This window comes from Tursiops truncatus, chromosome 14, assembly GCF_011762595.2.
Source record: "Tursiops truncatus isolate mTurTru1 chromosome 14, mTurTru1.mat.Y, whole genome shotgun sequence".
Lineage (NCBI taxonomy): Eukaryota > Metazoa > Chordata > Mammalia > Artiodactyla > Delphinidae > Tursiops > Tursiops truncatus.
The window spans coordinates 65133190-65156924 of NC_047047.1; the positions used below are offsets into that span (position 1 = coordinate 65133190).

The 23735-nt window shown below is 44.7% G+C and overlaps 1 protein-coding gene across 2 annotated transcripts in view; it reads right to left on the reverse strand.

The window, feature by feature from the left end:
• LBH (LBH regulator of WNT signaling pathway) overlaps positions 1–23614 on the reverse strand; it is an 88878-nt gene extending 65264 nt beyond the window's left edge. The window contains exons 1-3 of one of the 2 annotated variants that reach the window (XM_073791472.1): positions 22790–23614; positions 19033–19178; positions 11693–11922 (exon numbers count right to left, since the gene is read on the reverse strand). The gene's annotated coding sequence lies outside the window, so the exon portion shown is untranslated. Of the gene's footprint in view, positions 1–941; positions 998–11692; positions 11923–19032; positions 19179–22789 lie in introns of those variants that run through there. The other variant, XM_033838788.2, reaches the window with a different exon arrangement.
• Between the last annotated feature and the right edge of the window lie 121 nt (positions 23615–23735).

The window sequence follows — 23735 nt, forward strand, 5'->3', positions numbered from 1 at the left end:
ATAACACATATAAAATTTCTAACACAGATATTTAATGGGTATTTAATAAATGGCTATTTATAAAAACAAAAACAAACACCTAATTTGTGTCAAGTAGATCCAGAAAGTGATATCTGCCCATGTTAAAGAAAAAGTTAGTAGAACCAAAGAGTACAAAATAAGTAATAGTCTCTCTCTCAGCCCAAAGAAAACTACTGTTAATGGTGGCTTGTATTTCTTCCAGAAGTTTTCTATGCAAAAGCATACACAAATAGAATCAAGCTATATCTATAGTTCTGAGCCTTAGTTTTAGTTCAAAATGTGTAACAAACACCTACAAAACTGTCTCCACATGGTCTAGATTCTGAGCAATGTCCTGATCAAAGAAATAGCCACGACAACCAAAAGGTAATTAAAAACGAACTCAAGTTCATATTCATATTTTTTGAACCACATGAAGGATCTGTCTTAGAAAACCCTGTTTTTTTTCCTCTCTCCTATTCTCTTGGCTCACACCCCTGAACTATCCTGCATTTCATTCTTCAAAATTCCATGAAAAACTTGTCCCTCAGCGTTGAGTCCCGGTTCCTCTTCCCTTCCTCATGGTCCTTCCCTCCTCTCACATAGGAAAAGCTCACAGAAACTTCCCTGGCAAGACAAGACCCCTCAGCTTCAGAAAGAGGAAGAAACTGAGTCTTCTTTAGAGGTGGGAGGGGAAAGGCTGGAGACAGGACAACAACAACATGACAGTGATGTGCCAGGTGCCAGGCACTGTAGGTTACCTGTATTTAATTCTCACGCAAACCCTACGAGATGGGTGCTGCTCTCATTCACATTTTACAGCTGAGGAAACCAAAGCTCATACAAGCTAAGTAGCTAGGTTAAGGCAGTTGTAATTTAAATAGCTAGCGTGTTGCAGAGGCCAGGGTCAAACCCACGACATTAGAGAGATTCCTACTCACATGCTAATAGGTTTTGTCCAGTTACCCTTCCCCTCTGCTGATTTCTTTTGTGGACCTTCCCAAGGGGATGTCCAATGTCTAATAATGCCTCCTATTAACGCCCCCTGTTTACAGGCTAGAACCTCCCTTTCTTACATCATAATCTTCTTAGGACCATATTGAATTCCTCTCTGGGGATTCTTTGGGCACTGCTGGCTAGAGCTGAATGAGTCCATTTTACCTCCTCCTCACATACTAGGCTGGGGTTGGAATGGCACCATGGCAGTAAAAATCTTTTTTTTTTTAACATCTTTATTGGAGTATAATTGCTTTACAATGGTGTGTTAGTTTCTGCTTTATAACAGAGTGAATCAGCTATACATGTACATATATCCCCACATCTCCTCCCTCTTGTGTCTCCCTCCCACCCTCCCTATCCCATCCCTCTAGGGGGTCACAAAGCACCGAGCTGATCTCCCTGTGCTATGTGGCTGCTTCCCACTAGCTATTTTACATTTGGTAGTGTGTATCTGTCAATGCTACTCTCTCACTTCATCCCAGCTTACCCTTCCCCCTCCTCGTGTCCTCAAGTCCATTCTATACATCGGCATGTTTATTCCCGTCCCGCCCCTAGGTTTTTCAGAAACTTTTTTTTTTTTTTTTAGATTCCATATATACATGTCAGCATACAGTATTTGTTTTTCTCTTTCTGACTTACTTCACTCTGTATGACAGACTCTAGGTCCATCTACCTCACTGCAAATAACTCAATTTCATTTCTTTTTATGGCTGAGTAATATTCCATTTTATATATGTGCCACATCTTCTTTATCCATTCATCTGTCGATGGACGCTTAGGTTGCTTCCATGTCTTGGCTATTGTAAACAGAGCTACAGTGAATATTGTGGTACATGATTCTTTTTGAATTATGGTTTTCTCAGGGTATATGCCCAGTAGTGGGATTGGACAGCAAAAGTCTTAATGATACCTTTCAATTCCTAGTCCCCTCAAGCTTCAACACCTTAGTTATGGTAAGGAAAAGGAACTGTGGGGAGCAAGCAGCCTTTCAATCCCTATTTGTCATAATCTATGTAACTACGAGGCCTATGTGGGTTTTTAAATAGGTCCACAAATTCTTTGAAACTCCTCTCTCCAAGAGAGGGAATCTAAACCTCCCCTTAAGTACAGGTTAGACTTAGTGACTCAATTCTAACAACAACAAAATCTAACAACAACAACAACAAAAGTGACAGAAGTGATACTATGTGATTTCCAAGGTTAGGGCATAAAGAGGATACAGCATCTGCCTGGCTCTCTTGGAACCCTTGTTCTTGGACCCAGACACCATATCCTGAGGAAGCCCAAAGTACATGAATAGGCTACATGTTGGTTGTCTGGCCAACAGCCCAGCTAGGCCTTCAGCCTGTGGTCAGCCTCAGCAGTCAACTGTGTGAGTGGATGAGCCTTCCCATCACTCCAGCCCCAGCCTTCGCTCCTTCCAGCTAAAGCCCCAGAGCTGGTGGAGCAGAGACAAGCCCTCCTCACAGTGCTTGGCCTGAATATCTGAGCCCTGGTACCCACAAGAGATAATAAATCATTATTGTCTTAAGCTACTAAGTATTGGGCCACATTGTTACACAGTGACAGACAACTAATGCAAAGCCATTTCCAATCTCATGGTGAAATATCTGAAGGTGAATGATGGGAGTACATTGTTCTCACTCCTTATCTTGCCACGTGGAAAGCAAATTAGAGACTTATACTCAGTACTTGAGAGCCCTGGGCAGGGGAACCTGCTTATCCACACCCGCTGAGACCTGGAACATCAGGGATCTGTCCTCAAAGGGTGGAGCCACGCCAGCCTGGACATCAGACCTGAGCGCCACTTTTCAGTCCTGCTTCTTGCTGGCTGCTGGAGTGTCTTTTCTTTCTTCCTCAGCTCACGGGCACTCACATTCAGTGGTACCTCAGAGTAACACTGAGGGCCAATACCCTGTGGTTTACTCGTTTTTGGCTGCATATCATTGGCCCAGGAACTCAGGGAGGGCGTGCATGAACCCTTGTGCCTTGCTCTTTGGGTCCCAGACAGAAAGCACACTGCAATCATTTGGGGAGATGTCAAATGTTCCCCAAGTCCCAGCTGTAAGGTTATGAATTTGATGTACCCATCCCAGTTGCTATCTACCCTGCCATATGCTTATTTCAGAGAAGTGAAGGTGACCCGTCCACCCAGAAATGCTCTCTTGCCAACACTGCTCTGGGTGGGGCCTTGGAAACGCTCAGTTGGGTGGGTAGTGGTATCTCCCTGCTCTGGTGTCTGTTTATCCTCGTCCTCTTTCTGTAGCACGTTCCAACCCCTTCTTAAACATTTCCTCTTCCCCCCAGCATAGGGCTCCCTGTGCATCTTCCCAGTGGAAAGCAGTTCAACCCTGTGCTTCCCAGATATTTGGTCCCCAAGGCAGTGGCTAGTGGGCAAGCAGGTTGTTGGCTCTGAACTAGCCTGACCAGCAAATTCCGATTCCGCAAGGGAGTCTCAGAGATTTCCTCCATTTAGTGACTCACACAATCGTTCTCCACTTGGAACAGCCAGTTCTGAGCCATGCTGTCTCCCAGAAATTGTAATTCCAGTCTCATCCTCATCTTTACAACGTCCCTTTTGCTTTCCAGTGGTGTTCCAGGAAACTTGTTCATGCCGGGTTCTTCTCTCTCTCCCCCTTTCAGGAGGCCAGGATACAAATGCAATTTCGGCTCACATCCAGGGATCTGATTTTAATTTAAGATGCAGCTGGCCTGCTCCTTAATTCCAAAATTCTTAACAGCAATCTCCACCCGCAAGTTGTAACACTCACAAAGCCACCCACATGGTACAGTTTTAGAGCTGTGTAACCATTAATGAAATACAGTGTATTGTTCTACTTCATTTAATTTAATGGCTGCATCATGTACCATGGATGTACCATAATTTGTTTAACTAATCCCCTATTGAAGAACATTAAGGTAATTATTATTGTTATTAAACGAGCAGCTGAACCTTGGAAACACACTCTTAAATGCTTTCCCTCTGAGGAAAATGAAGAAACTGACTGTTTCTTATCAAGCTAACCAAACCCTTGGAGATTATTATACCCCAGCCTGAGATTCACTGGCAGCCTTAGAGGTTGTTACCGATAGGAGTGGGCCACTCAGGGTGTTGGAGCCAGAAAAGGTTGACAACCAGCACAGCCTTTGAAGACTAAATATTCAAATCAAGGACAAACCTCTGAAAGATCCACTGATGAAAAGGTAACCAAACTTCCATGTATTTTCTTCTGATTATAATCCTCAGGACCTTCCTTTACCCAGCCACAGAATATGTCTTCTTGAATATGCTTATGGGTGATGTCTCTTCCTCTTAGATGTTCAGAAAGGCCTGCTTGCTGTATAGGAGAGAAGCCAAGAGACTCAGGGTGTCTGCACAGCCACAGCCCCCCTCAGATGACGGGAGGCTCCTCACCAGCAATGTGCCCTGTTTTGTGTCTTGTGAAAGTGCTTCGTAGCCAATGGCAGCCACATTTAGGCAGACAAGAGAGAAGGCCTGTGAGAGCTCTCCATCCATGAGAAACACTGCACTGGACTGTGGCAAAGAGACCCAATCAGAGCCCAGGCTTGATGGGGAGACCACAGGTAGATGGTGTAGAAGCAGGAAGTCTGTCAGCAAGGACTGATGTGCCAGACACTCCTCTAAACGCTTTACATGTTCTGACTCTTTCAATGTCACACTAGCCCTATGAGGTAGGCGCTATGATCGCCATTCTGCAGATGAAGATGAAACTGTGCAGCTCAGATTGGGAATTGAACCCATGAGCCGGGACTCGAACCCAGCCAAAACCCAGATTGGGACTTGAACCCATGGTCTTTACACGGGCCTCTCACTGCTGTGGCCTCTCCCGTTGCGGAGCACAGGCTCCGGATGCGCAGGCTCAGCGGCCATGGCTCACGGGCCCAGCTGCTCCGTGGCATGTGGGATCTTCCCAGACCGGGGCACGAACCCGTGCCCCCTGCATCGGCAGGCGGACTCCCAACCACTGTGCCACCAGGAACCCATGGTCTTTTAATTTAGATCAGACACATAGTCTCAGGACTTAATGAAGCTCGGGTTCTTGATTGCTCGTCACAGAAAGAATTCAGTGAAAGACAAAGTGATAGGTAAGAAGTGGATTTATTTAGAGAGAAACACACTCCACAGACAGACTGTGGGCCATCTCAGAAGGTGAGAGCGGCACCAGGGTATGGGGTTGTCAGTTTTTATAGGGGTGGGTAATTTCATAGGCTAATGAGTGGGAGGAGTATTCTAGCTATTTTGCGAAGGGACGGGACTTCCAGGAATTGGGCCACCGCCTAATTTTTGACCTTTATGGTCAGCCTTGGAACTGTCATGGCACCTGTGGGTGTGTCATTTAGCTTGCTGATGTGTTACAGTGAGTGTATACTCAGGCTCAAGGTCTAGTAGAAGTCAACCGTCTGCCATCTTGGGCCTAATCAGCTTATGTCATGTCCTCAGGCTATGTCATTCTTTTAAAGGTTGTGCCCTGCCCCCTTCCCTCCTGTTTCAAAGAGAATGAAGCTCAGAAATGTTACACAACCAGCTCAACGGAAGCCCCCAGTGACACTGAGATCTGGACCCCGCAGCCTGACTCATGCTCCTACCATGACACTCACTGTTTTTCATTGTAGTTGAAGTAGAAGCGGCCACAGTGAGGGGCCATAAAGAGTAGATAAAACAGAGAGAGAGGTTTTTAAAAAAATATTATTTTATAAATTTATTTATTTATTTTTGGCTGCATTGGGTCTTCGTTGCTGCCCACGGGCTTTCTCTACTTGGGGCAAGCGGGGGCTACTCTTCGTTGCAGTGCACAGGATTCTCATTGTGGTGGCTTCTCTTGTTGTGGAGCACGGGCTCTAGGCGTGCAGGCTTCAGTAGTTGTGGCCTGTGGGCTCTAGAGCGCAGGCTCAGTAGCTGTGGTGCACTGGCTTAGCTGCTCTGTGTCATGTGGGATCTTCGCAGACCAGGGCTCGAACCCGTGTCCCCCGCATTGGCAGGCGGATTCTTAACCACTGCGCCACCAGGAAAGTCCGAGAGAGTTTCTTGACTGTCAGGGGGACTAGAGTCGGGAACTAAGGGGAAAACAAGGTGATCAGGTCACCAGAACAGCCATTGGTCCTGAAGGACAAGGAACCCTTGTTCCTGAGCTCCAAGGGTGGGTGGGGCACGCTTTGCCGTTTCTCAATCTCCTTCTCAGATCACATTAGGCCTCAAGAAACTGGAGGCAGTCTTTGTTCCCTAGGGCTTGAAAGAGCCTATCTAACTTGCTTTATTATGTTAATTGTGCAGATAACCATTATAAGAAGGAAAAAAAGAAAGATTAAGGTAAATAAACCAGGAGCTCGAGTGCCCAGCTGAGCAGCAGATCAAAAGACAAAGGAATTGCCGGTCTTGGGACCTTAAAATCAGACAAAGCTCCCTCTGTAATTACAGGAGTCTGTGCATCAACACTACTGCCAATTTACTCTCCACTGTTTCACAGGTTCAATAGTTTCTCATGTCCTTTATTTATTTCATTGTCACATCCACCCTATGAGGCATGCCAGATAGGTACTACTACAGATGAAGAAGCTGAGGCCCAGGGATGGTGGGAATTGCCCAGGGTCATGCAATTTGATAGCTGCAGAGCCAGAACTGGAACCCATGGTTTCCCAGTGGGCGTGGAACCAGGTCACAGCAGTTCTTGAGAAGTGAGTGCATGCATCCCTTCCCAACTCCACGTTCAGCAGCAACGCTTTGGTAGCTTGATGGAGTACTTACACCATGGAAACAGGAAGCACTAGAAATCTGGGCTCCCTGACTCTCCCTGCCACCTACCAACACACCACTGAGTTATCCCACTAATGTTTCAAGTTATTGCTGTAGAAATTGTTATGGCCCTTAAGATTTCAGTTGATGCAAAATAACTGAGGTAGGAAAGGGCTGTATTCCCAAACCCTTCAATCCCCCCTTTGTGGCAGCAGAAATCATAAGAACTAGCATTTATTTTAGGGCTTGCTGAGTGCTTTGTGCTCTGTGCTTTATGCGTTATCTAATTTATTCCTCATTACAACCCTTTTCTATAGATGAAGACATTTGAGAATTTATGTAAATTGTTCAAGGTCACACAGTTAGAAAGTGGTGAAACTGGGATTCAAATCTAGGTTTGTCTGAACTTCTTAATCATGGTGCCACTGTCTTAGTTCCTATTATTTCATAAGTAGAACAGACTTTTCGTCTCAGTTCTACAGCACCCCTCCTTCTCCCATGCTGTAAACATATAATTGAATTATAACTAAAATCAATCAAGACAACTAATTTCTAACACATAATGAATACTTTAAGGACCATCTCAAACCTCAATAAAACTCCATAACCTATTAGACCATTCTAGCAATTTATAACAATGGCCTATAGAGAATGTCAGAATTGATATTCTGCTCTCATATTATTTCAACCAACAGAGATATTTTACATGATAATTGGCTCTTAGAAACCACAATCCAATTTAATTTATTTATGAATACCTTGTATTTATATTTCATGGATATTGTTTTAATTATTAAATCACTACATCTTGGAAAGAAATGTAATTTTGTTATAGAGCAAGTGTTCTTCATGTTGACATCTGTAATGCCATTTTAAAAGTGTATGAGGATAGGGCTTCCCTGGTGGTGCAGTGGTTGAGAGTCTGCCTGCCGATGCAGGGGACATGGGTTCGTGCCCCGGTCTGGGAAGATCCCACATGCCGTGGAGCAGCTGGGCCCGTGAGCCATGGCCGCTGAGCCTGCGCGTCCGGAGCCTGTGCTCCACAATGGGAGAGGCCACAAGAGTGAGAGGCCCACGTACCGCAAAAACAAAAACAAAACAAAACAAAAAAATGTATGAGGATAAAAAGATTGCCTAGGTTTCAAAAACAAAATTTGGCAGATTTAGCTGGAAAACATTTTGTCGGAAAATAAATACTACACATTCAGAACTATTTAGAGTTCTAAAGTAATTATCTTGATGATTAAGGGGAAAAACCCACCTGCTAATGCACTTTAACCTGTAGTGTCCAGAATTAATATCCTAATTCAGAGAGATGGGCTGACTTGAATTAGACAACCAAGTCAGGAGGGCAGCACCACTGAATCAACAGAGCATGGATTTGCGGTTGGCAGCAGGGACCTGGCTTCAAATCCCAGCTCTGCCATTTTCCATCTGTATGAACTTGGGTGAGGTTCTGAACCCACTCTGAACATTGGTTTCCCTAGGATCAACAATACCTACCAAACAACAGAGTTATGGTGAGGATAGAACTGGTTATATAATTTGCAGGGTACAGTGCAAAACGAAAATTCCTTGCTCAGAAGACATTAAGAATCTCAAGATGACAGCAACAGCAGAGCAGTAAGCCAAGTGCAGGGGCCCTCCTAAGAGTGGGCCCCTGTGAACTACGTGGGTCATGTACCCATGCAGCTGGCCGAGGGTAGGATTATATTAAATGCCGCATGTAAACTGCATCCCACTTGGGAGGTGCCTGAAGAATGTCAGCTATTTGTGTTTTGGCTCAGTTCGTCACTTTATTTTTATACAGCGTGGAAAAGAAATCTAATAGTCCCTCTTTTTTTTTTTTTGAAGATAGGTGCCAGTCAAGCTTCACAGAATAGGCTGATAGATATCTAGCCCTGAAAGGGCTCAAAGCATAGCAGTTCAGGGTGCAGGGGGCACAGAACTCAGGAGAGCTGTGCCGAACCCCAGCCCACTCCACCGCCCCGCCCCACCTTTCCGTCAATTTTTGGAAGAGGAATAGAGATCGCAGGATTCTGTTTCCTAGCAGAGGTCTTGAAACCATAAAGCCAACCTCATGGGCTTTGTACTACATTGAATTAAACTCCTAACTCTAATTTCACCAAATAGGGTTACTGGGAGACCAGGAAGTAAAGCTTGATAACTGAGTTCCACTGTCCAGAAGGAGTCAGGAGAGAACAGAAAATCAATTTCCTGATTGTGCAGAAGCTCATGAAGCTATTAAGATACATTGGGACGAGTCTGTTTCTTTGTAAGGAGGCAGACATTTCTGACAGACTGTTCACATAGAGGGGGCCCGTATGGTTTTCTAAACATTTTTCTTTGGGGGTCCTCTTCATCGTGGGCTGATGGAGCCTCCGCTGATTGCCTTTGCTCTTCCCTACTGCAGGTAAGAGCACCTGACGAGACTAGGGATTGGAAAGGTGAGTGTCCCTGGGGTGGAGGCATTCATCAACCTCACGTGGATAATCTTGGGGGCTCCTTTTCGGGTCATTTTCCTAAAAACATGTGTCCAGCTTCTCCTCAAAGCCTACCACTCTGATTCTCACAGCTCCCCACTTTCTTCCATAGGACAGAAGGAAGCACCCCAATGTCTCCATGGTTTCAGAACACTCTCCATTTTGCATGCTGCTGTGCATTTCTACCTGAATAACAACCTAGAATTGTATTGAGCTTCAGTTTCTATATGCCTCGTCCAGCTGGTCGATGCAGGTCTCTACTTCATTCTGTGTGCCTTGAAAGTGGAGATAAAGACAAGGGTTGTTTTATAAAGTACTTTACATTTGGTACTCGGGGAGGGTATCTGTTGCTCACTTACTTTAGGATCTTCCACAGCACTCAGCACAATACCTTACATGTAGCAGGTGCTCAGTCATTATTTGTTGAATGAATATATTCCTATAGCACCATTTGTTTTTATCTATTTAGTTTTATCATGCCACCAAGACCATAACACCCTTGAAGCATTCATTTATAAAAATATTCACATTAGGGCTTCCTTGGTGGCACAGTAGTTAAGAACCTGCCTGCCAACGCAGGGGACATGGGTTCGAGCCCTGGTCCGGGAAGATCCCACATGCCGCGGAGCAACTAAACCTGTGCACCACAACTACTGAGCCTGCGCTCTAGACCCCGCGAGCCACAACTACTGAAGCCCGTGTGCCTAGAGCCCGTGCTCTGCAACAAGAGAAGCCACCTCAATGAGAAGCCTGCGCACAAAAACGAAGAGTAGCCCCTGCTCACCGCAATTAGAGAAAGCCCGCACGCAGCAATGAAGACCCAATGCAGCCAAAAATAAATAAATTGAAAAAATATATATTCACATGAAAAGATGCTCAACATCGCTAATTATTAGAGAAATGCAAATCAAAACTACAATGAGGGACTTCCTTGGTGGCGCAGTGGTTAAGAATCCGCCTGCCAATGCAGGGGACACGGGTTCGAGCCCTGATCCAAGAAGATCCCACATGCCGCGGAGCAACTAAGCCCGTGTGCCACAACTACTGAGCCTGTGCTCTAGAGCCCACAAGCCACAACTACTGAGTCCAAGTGCCACAACTACTGAAGCCCGCATGCCTAGAACCCGTGTTCCGCAACAAGAGAAGCCACTGCAATGAGAAACCCTCGCACTACAACGAAGAGTAGCCTTCACTCGCCGCAACTAGAGAAAGCCTGTGCACAGCAATGAAGACCCAACACAGCCAAAAATAAATAAATAAATATATATATATTTATTAAAAAAAAAAAACTACAATGAGTTATCACCTCACACTGGTCAGAATGGCCATCAACAAAAAGTCTATAAACAGGGCTTCCCTGGTGGCACAGTGGTTGAGATGCCGATTAAGGGGACGTGGGTTTGTGCCCCGGTCCAGGAGGATCCCACATGCCGCGGAGCGGCTGGGCCCGTGAGCCATGGCCACTGAGCCTGCACGTCCGGAGCCTGTGCTCTGCGACAGGAGAGGCCGCAGCGGTGAGAGACCCGTGTACCGCAAAAAAAAAGGGGGAAAAAAAAGTCTATAAACAATAAACGCTGGAGAGTGTGTGGAGAAAAGGGAACCCTTCTACACTGTTGGTGGGAATGTAAACTGGTACAGCCACTATGGAGAACAGTATGGAGGTTCCTTAAAAAAGTGAAAATAGAACTACCATATGATCCAGCAATCCCACTCCTGGGCATATATCCAGAGAAGACCATAATTCGAAAAGAGACATGCACCCCTATGCTCACTGTAGCACTATTTACAATGGCCAAGACATGGAAGCAACCTAAATGTCCACTGACAGAAGATGTGGTACATATATACAATGGAATATTACTCAGCCATAAAAAAGGAATGAAATAGTACCATTTGCAGCAACATGGATGGGCCTAGAGATTATCATACTAAGTGAAGTCAGAGGAAGACAAATATCATATGATATTGCTTATATATGGAATCTAAAAAGTGTTACAAATGAACTTACTTACAAAACAGAAACACACTCACAGACTTAGAAAACAAACTTATGGTTATCAAAGGGGAAAGGTGCGGGGGAGGGATAAATTAGGAGGTTGGGATTAACATATACACACTACTATATATAAAATAGATAACTAATAAGGACCTACTATATAGCACAGGGAATTCTTCTCAATACTCTGTAATAACCTACAGAGGAAAATAATCTGAAAAAGAATAGGTATACAATATGTATATGTGTAACTGAATCACTTTGCTGTACACTTGAAATTAACACATTGTAAATCAACTATACTTAAATATAAAATAATTTTTTTGATTTATTGAGTGCCTGCTGTGCAACAGGAAAATTCTGAAAACGAAAGGAATGAACATGATTAACTCTATCAAATATTACAACATATGCTCTTTTACAATAACAATGTGGCATATCTAGAGAGGGAAAGCAACTCACTGGGCGAGAGCGGGTTCAGTCATCTAACCACAGATCTTCGCAGGGACTGGAGTTTCTCTCACTGCTGGGACTGAGATCTGGCAAGGGTGAGGGTCCCAGTGCAACATCCAGGATGGAGAAGATCAGCTTTGGGATGGTTTGTGACAATAACTACGGAACCACACTTCATGTCAACTGGGGGCTTCCCCAAACAAGTTGGAACCTGGTGTCTTCTTAGTCCATTTGGGCTCCTATAACAAGAATACCACAGAGTGGGTAGCTTAAACAATAAAATTTTATTTCTCACACTTCTGGAAGCTGGAAAGTCCAAGATCAAGGGGCCGGCAGGTCTGGGGTCTGGCGAGAGCCTGCTTCTGGCTCATAGATGGCTGTCTTCTTGCTGTGTCCTCACAAGGTGGAAGGGGCAAAGGAGCTCTCTGGGATCTCTTTTATAAGGCACTAATCCCATTCACGTGGACTCCACCCTCATGACCTATGCTCATCCCAAAGGCCTTACCTCCTAATACCATCATATTGGGAATTAGGTTTCATATACGAATTTTGGAGGGGTACAAATATGCAACCTATAGCACCTGTCAAGTGCAAGTTTGTTCTCAGAAGCACCAGGGCTTGGTGTGATAAACACAGCCTTCAGATCAAGCAGGATGATCTCCTCCATTACTTGCTAGCTGAGCTTCCTAGGGCAAGTTGTTTCACCTCTCTGAGCTGTAGCTATTTCACCTGCAGAATGAAGGCACCTAAACCTATTAGACACCTAATAAGGAATAGCTATCACAGTGTCTTGACAATGGGGCTGATACAAGGATAGGCTCAAAATGTGTATCTGGCTAAAGGTTAAAGTACTATCTCTACCTTTTCTAATCAGAGCTGCATAAGGCTAATTGATAGCATAATTCTGGAGCCTAAGAAATGAGTGCCTCTTATAGAACTGAATTGTCAAGGGACGAGCTGAGGCAATAATCAATCCCTCTACAGCAGTGCTTCTCAACACAATCAAACCCAATGCCTCTCTTTTATAACCATTTTAATGCTTTGTATTAGTCAAGGTTCTCCAGAGAAACAGAATCAATAGGATATATGTAGATATACAAGAGGAGATTTGTTATGGGAATTGGATCATGTGATTATGGAGGCTGAGATATGCCATCTGCAAGCTGGAGAGCCAGGGCAGCTGGTGGTATCATTCAGTCCAAGTCTAAAGGCCTGAGAACCAGGAGCTCTGATGTCTGAGGACAGAAGATGGATGTCCCAGCTCAAGGAGAGAAAGGGAATTGCCCTTCCTTCGCCTTTTTTGTTCTATTCAGGCCCGCAAAGGATTGGATGATGCCCACCCACACCGGCGAAGGATCTTCTTTACTCAGTCTACTACTGGTCTACTGATTCAAATGCTAATCTCTTCCAGAAACACCCTCACGGACACAACCAGAAACCAGCTATCTAGGCATCCCTTAGCCCTGTCAAGTTGACACGTAAAACTAACCATCATGTGCCCCTTTACAGTGTTGAAGCTCATAATTATTAACACCTATCTATGTGCATAATTTCAAAGAAAAATAACACCCTGCAATAAAAAGGAGAAATAAAAGCAATGTATAATATTACTTATATGTATGTAGCTCAATGTGTAAATGCTTAAGCACACTACATCAGAAGAAAAAAGGTGCCTTCCTGACATTTTCACAAGCCCCCTGGAGCCCACGTGGTTCTGCCTACTACCCAGTTCTAAGGGCAGGGGGAGTAGGTATCAGGCATCAGTCAACTCCTGGTACATTAATCTTCACCCTCTCACCCCCAGCCCCTACCTTGACCCCATCACCAACAAGGAATGAGGCAAAGCATCCAGGATATGTTCTAGCCCTTTCTACCCTCCCCTACAAAGCTCTGCCTCTCCAGGGCGAGGAAGATGTAGCAGAAGAAGCAGGAAGGCCTTTGATACCCCGAGTCTCAGCCTCAGAGGAGATGAGGGCCATCAGGGCTCTCTGTTCTTTCTGAAGGATGAGGAGAGCAAGGAGGGGTGCTTAGCTGTCCGACCCATCTCTCACCTCCCAGCAGGAACTAGGGTGCTGCACTCTGACCCCAGCTGTCTTCAGCTTGCGGGCCCTCTCTCAGGCTGGCTGGCTGGCTAGCTGGTCCCTGGTTTCCAACTCTTCTACGGCTGGGGCAGACCCAGCTGACAGGCCTGCACTCCTTGAGGCTGGGCCTGGGTCTGCAAATATGTGATGAGGGGTCCCAAAACCTTGGGCACAAGAAGGACAGTGTCAACTGCCCTCCTGCAGCAGGACTTTCTCATAGGCTGACCATGAGGTGTGCTCACTGGCAGGGTGGGGGGCTCCGGTGCACCAGCACAGCAGAGGGAGAAAGGCCTGTCACTCGGGCTAGGCTCTCTTTGGCCCTTTCTTCTCAGGGGCGAATGAGTCATTTGGACAAGACATACAAACCCTCCCCCAGTGGTGCCTCATGGCCACAGCACCCGTGATCAGGGTCTTTGCTCAAGCCCAAGAATGGGAGCTTCTCTGGCCACTGGGGAGTTGTATTCAAGCCTGCCCAGAACTTGCTTTAAAGCTGTGAAGCGGGAGAAGCAGGGTTCTGAGCCGTTCTCTGGGCTTCCTAGCTACACGGGCAAGGGATCTACTCTGAGCCGATTCTTGGGCCTGGTTGTTCCCCAGGGACTGCCATCATCTCTGTCCACGGGGAGCAGGGGCCTGAAGTGGCTGGCCTATTTCCTGGGAGGTCTGGCATTTCCTCTTGCCAGACCCAGGTGCGCCCACTGCTTGAGGGAAAAAAAATGCCAGCTAAGAAAATGGTCCAATGGCGCTCCCTGCTGGTCATATGCTAGACTGCGTGGCTTTGCAGACGGACATGCCAACCTGTTGTTTCTCACTTGGGAGAGGAGACTGACTTATTTTTAAAAGCACTATATTAGGTAACTATTGCTGCAGAAAAAATGAGTGGCTTAAAAAAACAATACTGTTTGTATGGGTCAGGAATTTGGTGTGGCTGGGCAGTTCTGGCTCCAGGTCTCCCATCACGTGGCCATGAGACATCAGCCAGGCCTGCAGCCATCTCAGGGACTCACTTCAGAGGTGGTGCATTAAAATGGCTGGCAAGTTTGTGCTGGCTGTTCGCAAGGGGCCTCAGGGCCTTTCCATGGGGGCCTCTCCACAGCTGCTTGCCCGATCTCATGGCACTGGAGACTGACATCCCCTGGAGCAAGTGATTCAAGACGGTGAAGTGGAAGCTCAGATGGTTTTTACCACTTGGCCCTGGAAGTCACACACTGTCACTTGCACGATATTCACACAAACTAGCTGTGATTCAGTGTGGGAGTAAACTACACGAGGATATGAATTCCAGAAGGTGAGGATCCCTGGTGCCATCTTGGAGGCTGGCTACAGCAAGCACCTACCATGTGCTAGGTAGTGTGTGAATAATATATAACATCAAACAGAGCATACAATTTGCAATTATTGCATGTTGACTATGTGTCCAGGTGCTCAGTACTTTCCCTGAGTTATCTCGTTTATCTTCACAACCCTACCAGTTTGGTCCTGTTATCACCCATGGAAGAGGTTAGGAAATTGGGACTTAGGGAGGTTAGATAGTGAGGTCACATGGCTGATAAGTGGTTGAGTCAACATTCAAGACTTTGTTCTGTGTTCACTATGCTGAATGCCTTTCTAGGCATTTAGAGCTAACAACCAAGGAGGTGGGCACAGATGAGGAAACTGAAGCTCAGAGAGATCAAATAACATAGTCAAGTTTACAGAACCAGTCAACGGCAGAGCCAGGGTTTGAACAGAGGTGACACCAGAGCCCATGCTCTGTCCACCCCACTGCATTGCTCCAGAACAGAGGAGAAAGATACAGAAAGAATACAAAGAACTTTGAGGTAGCCAGCCCATCCAGTGCCTTTGTATCTATCAGAAGACACACCCTCTGGGAGGCTGTAGTTCTGCAGGCGCTGGGCTTAGCAAGCTCAGTCCTTACTTTCCTCCTGGGCTAGGTGCTCCTGCCCAGGGCAAAATCTGAGTGTGGTATCCCTCGGGTAGGAAGCTAACAGGTAGACAAATGGGAGAGAAGTGGTCATAAGCTTAAGAGGGTGGTGGCAGGGGAAAAGGAAAGGGGATGGGAGGAATAATAAACAAAAAAGGAGAAGGGAGAGAGAAAATTTTATGAGGAGGGGAAGAACAGGGAAAAACGATAAAAAACAGACCAGGTGCATGGGGCCTGATTAGTCCTCCCAGGTGAATGCTTGGGACCTTCTCGACGTGTGGCGGGGAAAGCAGAAGACCAAGTGTGTGAAGTCCTTCGACTCCAGTTCACACATTCCTCCCCACCTCCATCACTAGTCTGGGGAATGGGGAGAAGGAAAGACACTGGCCAGAGGACAACCTGGTTTCAGGTAAAATGGGGTACAGCAGGGTGGGCAGCCTCCTGGGGACCCAGGGAAACCCAATGCAGAGGATAACCACTAGAGTATCAGAGAGCTGATGGATGGATCGATTAACTAGAAGATAAAACTGGAGAGTATAATTGATAGCTTCATCATTGCTTTTCTTTGCAGTTTGATCTCCAGAGCTAATTGTTTAACTGGCAGGTTCAGCTTTATTAGTGGCCGCTGATGATCTAATGTCTGCTTGCTTTTGCATTTGAGTTTGTCAAGTTTTACTTTCACAGCAGGTTATGGAGTCAGAAGCCACCTGGAGGGGCTGATAATTTGAAGTATAAAGAGTTATGAGACTCAGAGGCAGAAAAACCTGGATTTGAGTCCTAGTTTCACAGCAGCTGGAGATGACAAGCCGCCACCCCTGCCCCAGTAGCCACGAGTGCTCCCACAATCAAGCTTGACTTGGGCTGCCTCTCTGGAAAGTTCAGCAGCCTCCCAGAGGCCAGTCTCTAGAAGGAGGGTGAAGCAGAAAACTCACTTTTTTCCTGCCTCCTCTACTCCAATAAGATCTAACAGTTGCCAACTGGCCTAAAAAACATATCTGTTTGTTTCACTCTTCCACTCATAATCTTGCAATGATTTCCATCTACCTATGGCATAAAATTCAAATTCCTGAACTTTTGCTTATGCTGTTACTTTTTATTGAAAATCTTCTACCTCTCTCTGCCTGGTACTCTCCTATTCAAACTTCAACTTGATTATCCACCCATTCACCCATCCATCCATCCATCCATCCTGCATCCCGAAACTCTACTTCAGTGCTTCCTAAGCTTGTCTGCACATTGGAATCACCTGGGGAGAGTTGAAAAAAATGCTGATATCCTATCTCATCTTCAGAGACTGTGATTTAATTGGCCTGGAGTGTGGCCTGGGCTTCAGAAGTTTAAAAAGATCCTCAGGTGATTCTAATGTGTAGTTAAGTTTTGGGACCACTGCCCCACCACTCTGTACCATATACTGTCATAGCCCCTGAGGACTTAGAGATAAAAGTTGGTTTAGACTAGAAATTTAGTGTAGAAGGAGAAATAGATTGGTAAATATATAATTACCCAACAATGTACACAAGTGCTATGAAAGAGGTAAGCCAGGTATTCTCGGGAAGGTACAGGAGGAGCACATAACCCACAGTGGTGGGACTGAGGGATGGTGGTCAGGGCTGCCAAGTCTTCCAGGACAAGAAGGGGGTAGGCATCCCAGTCGGATGGAAACCTGAACACAGCACAGCAAGCTGGAGAAAGCATGTCACTTTTGGGGGTGGACAAGAACTTAAGGTGACTGAAGCTTTGCGGGCAGTGAGCTTGTGGAGGCTGATGGGGCCTTACAGGGAGCACGAACTGGAGAGCTAATGAAGGCAGTGTCAGTGGCAGGGCAGGTAGGGCACTTGGTGAACTTCTCCAGGGAACTCTCCCTCACATCTTCTCCACCTGCACACTCCAGCCCACGACAGAGCCCTAACCTTCCTTATGCCTCTGGCCCGTAGCTCTGTGCCTGGCAGAGAATAACTGCCCACACCTCATGTCACATGGTGAGGTAGAGAAAACATAGGCTTCGGTGTCAGACCAACTTGATTCAAGACCCAGCTCCAGCGGTATGATATTGGGTGAGTCAGCCATGTTCTCTGATCTTGGTTTTCTCCACTATAAAATGGAGAAAATGCCAAGCTCATGAGATGACACTGAGGATCAGAAGAAATTCAACAGTGTTTTTCACAGTATGGTCCTTGGACCATCAGCCTCAGCACTGCCTGGGAACTTGTTAGAAATGCAAATTCTTGGGCCCCATCCCAGACCTGCTGACTCAGAAACCCTGTGCAAGATGCCAGCACTCTGTGTTTTCACACACCCTGCAGTTAGTTCTAATACATGCTGAAGTTTGAGAAACACTGATGTAACTGCCTCATCCCTGTGCTTGCTTTTCTGGAAACCTACATTACTCCTAAAAAGTAGAACAATCGAACCAGCCACAGAGCTCCGGCCTCTGCTCTGGCCCCCCCTTTCCTTCTTATTGGTCACTGCAGATGTGAGGCTCAGGAGGTCAGGCTTTGAAGTCAGTATGTTTGAGAGGGAGTTCCATGCCAGCTGTGGTGTGTGTGTGTTTGTGTGTGTGTGCGCGCGCCTATGCAGATTTTTGACCTCTAGTAAAGCTGTGTGACCTTGACCTCTAAGTATGTGTTTCCTCATCTGGAAACGGAATTGCTAATACCTATGGGCCAGTCACAGGTCTAAGTACTTTCCACATATTGATGCATTTTATCCTCACCACAGCCCTATGGAGTTAGTACAATTATTATCCCCATTTTAGAGACAAGGAAGCCAAGGCACAGAAAGGTTAAGAAACTTGCTCGAGGGCACACAGTTCTTAAGTGTTACAGCTGAGATTCAGGCACAGGCCCTCTGGCCACGGAGTCCATGCTCTTAGGCAGTCTGCCTCCAAAGTCTCCTCTGAAATATGAATAACGCATCCGACCTCTAGCATACTCTGTGGTTGTGTTGAAATGCCTCACCTAAAACAGTCTTCTCTCTGCTACTTACAGAGAACATGCCTTAGTCACTTCACCTCTCCTGGTCTTAGTTTCCAAATGTTTAAAATGAGAGGTTGGACTAGGTGAGGGATGTAAGCAGGAGCCCCTAAGGTGTAAAGAATAAGCTGTTTTGTTTATTTGACTTAAACCAAGCGTCTGTCTTTAATTGGTATATGCTCCCCCTCTTCACTCTATAACCACCCCTTTCAGTAGTCTTACACCAGGCCCACTTTCCTTATTTTAATGAACTGTCTGGCATCCAAAGGCATCTGAGTTTGAGATCACTAATCCGACAATGCCTAAATCTACAAGTTTACAATTCTTTCACCTTCGCCTTTCTTCTCCCCCAATCCAACTTAAAGAACACTTTACCTGGGCCGTTTCTTGTGCAAAGGCTCTGAGCCTTGGCCCCTGCCTTTCACTGTTACGGAAGTCCTCTACTTGGCATGTCTGTTGGAGGTGAGCTGGTGTTCCTTCTTTTCTCCATGTGCCCTGAAAATGCTGATTTACATTTGCTTCTGGAAGGGAGACAGAGGAAGCTCATTTTAGAATGTAAGGTTAATCCAATTTCAGAGTCCATTGCACATGGAAAGATGATTTCTGTTATTTCCATTTAAACTGGTAGGTTTCCTCTTTTCAAACTTAGAACTTAATTGCTGGAAAAACAAAGGCCTTTTATTCTGCTTTATGAGCTTGTGTACCCCTATGTTGAATGTCTTCATTTCCTGTAGCAGGAATACAGTCAGTATTGATACAGTGGCTTTGAGGATTTGTACTGGGCTTTGCAAACATCCTTCGTAAGGCTGCTGGGAAGTAGGTGCCAGGTGTTGCTGACTAATGACTAGCATATTGCCTGACACACGTAATAGGCACTCAGATATTGCTGAATATGGATAAATGAACGAGCAAATACTTTCTAGCAACTGGAGCCTAAGCTAATTAAATAACTCATTGAACCTCACTCAATTTATAGAAATGTTTTGTTTTTAGAATACTGTAGGGCTTATAGTTTTCACACATGTTCTCTAGAAATTAGTTTCCATATTTTTTTAAAGTTGAGGAAATGAGGCTTCAAGAGGTTAACTAACTTCAAAGTCACACTGTGATGTTCCTGTGACCTCAGGCTGTCATTGTCAAAAGACAATATCAAAAAATAGTTGTTGAAAAAAAATTTTGAAGTTGTGCAAGCTAAAGCTTTAGATACTAAAACAAACATGGCGGAAAAAAATCACTTACCATAAAAATCTGGAAATAGTACTATTACTTGTATAGTAATTCATAGTTTCTAGGGCATTTTCTCACGGACGATTTCATCTGACCCCCTGCAATTCTACTCCAGTGGGGTGAAATCGCCTCTCGCTTCAGGTTAGCTGACCATTAACAACAGTAACAGACTGCCCCAGATATTAACTCTTTTCCAAGGCAGGCCAGACTGGCACTTAAGAACTGAATATCCTGCATACTCCTGCCACCTACTGGTGCTTTTCTGGTAGCATGGGTTTCAGCTAATTTTATATTAACAAACGTTTTTTCTTCAGTGGGACCACTCGACTCTTTTACTCCTTATCACTCAAGTCCTTAAAAAGACCCCGCTGCCCCCATCTTTGAAACTCAATTTCTAAGGAGGCCACTCTGAAACAGGACCTAAGACTTTCTTAGGAAAGGGGTGGAAATACTTCTGACTCCTTTTGGCATACTGGCAGGTTTCAGAAATGTCTATGAGCACCTTCCAGTTGGCTTAGAGGCTGGAGGAAGGGAGGTGGCTTAGCCAGGGACAGAGAATACTCACGGATTTCACGCTTTCGTAGTATTGCCTCCACTTTGCCCAGTATTTTCTGGGAGGGCTACAGGTAGAGAGCGGGTCAGCTGAGAAGGTAGTGTGCCAGATGCTGACAGCTTACTCCATGGCACCCCAACAGTTAGTGGAAGAGGAATGAAATTCTGGGGGACAACTGAAGCCAACGTCCTGACTCAGGGGCACACCAGTGAAGTTTCTCAAACTGCACCAATCCCTGAAAACCTCTGGTCAATACCTTTTTTCAAAGCTGGGCTTTGCTCTGGATACAAGTTTTTAAAATTATTACACAAAATCTGTCTATGTACTTTACTAGAAATCCAGGGCTGAGAGATGACTTGTTCATCTTTAGGGCAAATTACCAGAGTAGGATTAAAATGAGATGATCTGGTATATAAATAGTTTCTCATAATTTTAGGGTTCTTTAAAAATTGAACTAACACTATTATAGCAGTAGTGTGAAATAGGCTGAGGCAAACACGGGAGAAAAAATTGGATGTGAAAAGTAACTAGTGGAATTTTAGTGGAAATTCTTGCAGGATTCTTTTCAAAAAGTAAATTTGTCTGACTGGGGAGAAAACTTGTATGCTTTTTTCTTTATCACTGAGGTTGTATTTAATGAACTTTTAACCTTCCCTTCCTTCTGCTCCATGTTAGGACAAAAATAGAAGCTCTGACAATTTCTGAAAGCAAAGTAAAATGTCTATTGTAGCAGATGATGAAAGCTTTCTTATGGTCAAAGGTCAAGACAGTAACATTTGATAAACAGCAGATTTCATGCCCTAATTCCCTTAAAGATTTAGCAGTACATATCAAGACCAGGAAGGATTTATAAAACTTTGAAAGCATTCTGGTCATTCTTTAATTTAGAGCAAAATTAAGTTGTGAAGTGTTGTTCAGGATTATTGAAAAAAAACAGTAGTTATTTCAAACATTTGCATGATACTTAACAGGTTTTTAGGCCATATATTTCACTATATTCTAACCAGAATCATTTAAGATAGGGCTTGTTTTCATAATTCATACTTGAGAAAACTAAGGTTCAGAGGTTAAGTCACATACTTCCCAGTCATGCAGCTGATAAATCACAGCATTGAAGACAGGTCTTTATAAAGTCTAGTGATCTTTCTAGAAACTCTTCCCGAAACTTCTCCTCTCTTTAAACATCAGTTTATCTGACTATTGTACTTAACTGTTTAAAAGAGCCACTGTTTTTAAAAAGCAGGTGGAAATTAATCTGCTTTTTCTTAGTCATACTTCTAAGCCTGTGGGCCTCCTGTGATAAACACCTGCGTTTACCAGGTGGTAGCACACCAAAACTATACATTATTTTGTTTGAACAACCCTTTGAATAGTGATTCTCACATCTTAGCAATAGGTTATCTTTGCAGTTTTGTAAAAAATCTGATTTCTTGGCTCCACCTCAGGGACCAATCCAGTATAGTGGGAGGGAATGGAGACATAATTCACTGTTAACAAGCCTCCCAAAATGGTCAAATTGCAGATGATTTTAAAGAACATAAATATGGGCCTTCCCTGGTGGCACAGTGGTTAAGAATCCGCCTGCCAATGCTGGGGACACGGGTTCGAGCCCTGGTCCAGGAAGATCCCACACGCCGCAGAGCAACTAAACCCGTGCGCCACAACTACTGAGCCTGCGCTCGAGAGCCTGCGAGTCACAATACTGAACCCGTGTGCCAGAACTACTGAAGCCTGCATGCCTAGAGCCCGTGCTCCACAACAGAAGCCACCGCAATGAGAAGCCCGTGCACCAGGATGAAGAGCAGCCCCCGCTCGTCCCAACTAGAGAAAGCCCGCGTGCAGCAACGAAGACGCAACGCAGCCAAAAATAAATTAATTAATTAAAATAAATAAGTAAAGCAATGCCCAGGATCACAAAACCCTTAATGGTGCTTTGAAATGTATATTTTTTTGCCTTAATGTAGAAAAGTTTCAATTTGGGAAGTACCAATATTTTAAAATAAAGAAGCCATACAATTCATATCCAATTTAGGATGAGTATCCATGCTAATTTCTCCTCTTAGTTGTGCTTTATTTCTATAACAGATATTTTCTTATCATTGCAATGTGCTACCTTAAAAGGAGTTTTTCAGTTTAATCTTGCTCTATTCCCAATTCACACCTTTCCTAGATTAAGTTTTGGTTTTATATGGCTCCTCGTGGGAAACCAGTGTTAAAAAGTGACATGCAATTAATTAGTGGATCTGTTTGAACTGTGAGGTATTTTTAACTGTTGTAAAAATGAAATCCATAAACCTGTCTCTGAATATTGTACAGTTGGTAGTTTCCAAATCCTGCCTGATCAAAAATTACCTGTGGGGCTTCCCTGGTGGCGCAGAGGTTGAGGGTCCGCCTGCCGATGCAGGGGTCACGGGTTCGTGCCCCAGTCCAGGAAGATCCCACATGCCGCGGAGCGGCTAGGCCCGTGAGCCATGGCTGCTGAGCCTGCGCATCTGGAGCCTGTACTCCGCAACGGGAGAGGCCACAACAGTGAGAGGCCCGCGTACCGCAAAAAAAAAAAAAAAAAAAAAATTACCTGTGGACTGATTTAGGCCTGGGCTAGGGCCCAGACTCTACATTTAAACACCCCATATATGACTTTTATGAATAGGTATTGAAAACTGAAAATAGAAAACAGTTATGGTATTGCTATTTTTCTCCTCCAATCCCAAAGTAGCCACTCACAATTGTAACTTAAATCATTACATAATTACTAACAGATATTTAACTCAGAATATTCACTTTAGGACAGTCTCTGTACACATTTCAGTAAGCCACTCATTATACAGTATATTCACCTGTATTTGGTTAACTTTTCCTTCCCACAGCAAAATCATTCCCACTAGTGGTTTCCCATCTCAAGTGCACAGTGTGTTTGCTTTTCTGTAAACAATTCAATCTGACTGGATCCTCCATATTGCTATTTGTTTTTGTTTTTTTGCAAATGAAGTTTTTAAAAGGAAGGGTGTAGAGGAACTTGCTGCTATGGTACCTGGTGCAGCCACCTGAAAGTTAACCTAGTGCTATGACATTTTATTTGTTCATATATACTGAATTATAGGTGTCAGTGTCTGAGGCAAAAGTCATCTCAGAGAAGTTAATATTTGTAAATTCAGTATCTCCATGTGGAAATTAGGTAGAGTTACCTAAACCAGAATGTCACTTTATCACTGCCAACTGAAAAAGCTATAGCTACTCAAAGGTAAGATGTATGTGTTCATAGATAAAAAACTAAGATGATTACTAGACAAGGATAGTG